The sequence below is a fragment of the Penaeus japonicus genome, unplaced genomic scaffold (assembly GCF_977035675.1).
Source record: "Penaeus japonicus unplaced genomic scaffold, GWHDUDI00000001_assembly GWHDUDI00000020, whole genome shotgun sequence".
Classification (NCBI taxonomy): domain Eukaryota; kingdom Metazoa; phylum Arthropoda; class Malacostraca; order Decapoda; family Penaeidae; genus Penaeus; species Penaeus japonicus.
Genome location: NW_028234422.1, coordinates 33474624 through 33476649, shown reverse-complemented (window position 1 = coordinate 33476649; position 2026 = coordinate 33474624).

Below are 2026 nucleotides of genomic sequence, written 5' to 3'. Positions count from 1 at the left end.
GTACGAGCGAGGAAGGAGTCATCAGTAAAGCGAGGAGCAGCAAGTAAGAGCGAGGAGCATCAAGTAAGAGCGAGGAGCATCAAGTAAGAGCGAGGAGCAGCAAGTAAGAGCGAGGAGCATCAAGTAAGAGCGAGGAGCATCAAGTAAGAGCGAGGAGCATCAAGTAAGAGCGAGGGGCATCAAGTAAGAGCGAGGAGCATCAAGTAAGAGCGAGGAGCATCAAGTAAGAGCGAGGAGCATCAAGTAAAGCGAGAGCATCAAGTAAGGGGAGGAGCATCAAGTAAGAGCGAGGAGCAGCAAAGTAAGAGCGGAGAGAGCATCAAGTAAGAGCGTGGGAAGCATCAAGTAAGAGCGGGAGCAGCAGTAAGAGCGAGGAGCATCAAGTAAGAGCGAAGGAGCATCAAGTAATATTAGCGACCGGGAGCATCGAAGTAAGGGCGAGGAGCATCAAGTAAGAGCGAGGGCAGCAAGTAGAGCGAGGGATCAAGTAAGAGCGAGGTGCATCGAGTTAGAGCGAGGAGCAGCAGTAAGGAGGAGGAGCATCAATAAGAGGAGCGTGGAGCAGCAAGAGTAAGAGCGAGGGCAACAAGTAAGAGCGAGGAGCATGAAGTAAGAGCGAGGAAGCAGCAAGTAGGAGCGAGAGCATCAAGTAAGAGCGAGGAGCAGCAAGTAAGAGCGAGACATCAAGTAAGAGCGAGAGCACAAGTAAGAGCGAGAGCACAAGTAAGAGCGAGGAGCACAAGTAAGAGCGAGGACATCAAGTAAGAGCGAGACATCAAGTAAGAGCGAGAGCAGCAAGTAAGAGCGAGAGCAGCAAGTAAGAGCGAGAGCAGCAAGTAAGAGCGAGAGCAGCAAGTAAGAGCGAGAGCACAAGTAAGAGCGAGAGCAGCAAGTAAGAGCGAGAGCACAAGTAAGAGCGAGAGCACAAGTAAGAGCGAGAGCACAAGTAAGAGCGAGAGCAGCAAGTAAGAGCGAGAGCAGCAAGTAAGAGCGAGAGCAGCAAGTAAGAGCGAGAGCACAAGTAAGAGCGAGAGCACAAGTAAGAGCGAGAGCATCAAGTAAGGGCGAGGAGCAGCAAGTAAGAGCGAGGACATCAAGTAAGAGCGAGACATCAAGTAAGAGCGAGACATCAAGTAAGAGCGAGAGCACAAGTAAGAGCGAGAGCAGCAAGTAAGAGCGAGAGCACAAGTAAGAGCGAGAGCAGCAAGTAAGGGCGAGGAGCAGCAAGTAAGAGCGAGGAGCAGCAAGTAAGAGCGAGGAGCAGCAAGTAAGAGCGAGGAGCAGCAAGTAAGGGCGAGGAGCATCAAGTAAGAGCGAGGAGCAGCAAGTAAGGGCGAGGAGCAGCAAGTAAGAGCGAGGAGCATCAAGTAAGAGCGAGGAGCAGCAAGTAAGAGCGAGGAGCATCAAGTAAGAGCGAGGAGCATCAAGTAAGAGCGAGGAGCATCAAGTAAGAGCGAGGAGCATCAAGTAAGAGCGAGGAGCATCAAGTAAGAGCGAGGAGCATCAAGTAAGAGCGAGGAGCATCAAGTAAGAGCGAGGAGCATCAAGTAAGAGCGAGGAGCAGCAAGTAAGAGCGAGGAGCATCAAGTAAGGGCGAGGAGCATCAAGTAAGAGCGAGGAGCATCAAGTAAGAGCGAGGAGCATCAAGTAAGAGCGAGGAGCATCAAGTAAGAGCGAGGAGCATCAAGTAAGAGCGAGGAGCATCAAGTAAGAGCGAGGAGCATCAAGTAAGAGCGAGGAGCATCAAGTAAGAGCGAGGAGCATCAAGTAAGAGCGAGGAGCATCAAGTAAGAGCGAGGAGCATCGAGTAAGAGCGAGGAGCATCAAGTAAGAGCGAGGAGCATCAAGTAAGAGCGAGGAGCATCAAGTAAGAGCGAGGAGCATCAAGTAAGAGCGAGGAGCATCAAGTAAGAGCGAGGAGCAGCAAGTAAGAGCGAGGAGCATCAAGTAAGAGCGAGGAGCATCAAGTAAGAGCGAGGAGCAGCAAGTAAGAGCGAGGAGCAGCAAGTAAGAGCGAGGAGCATCA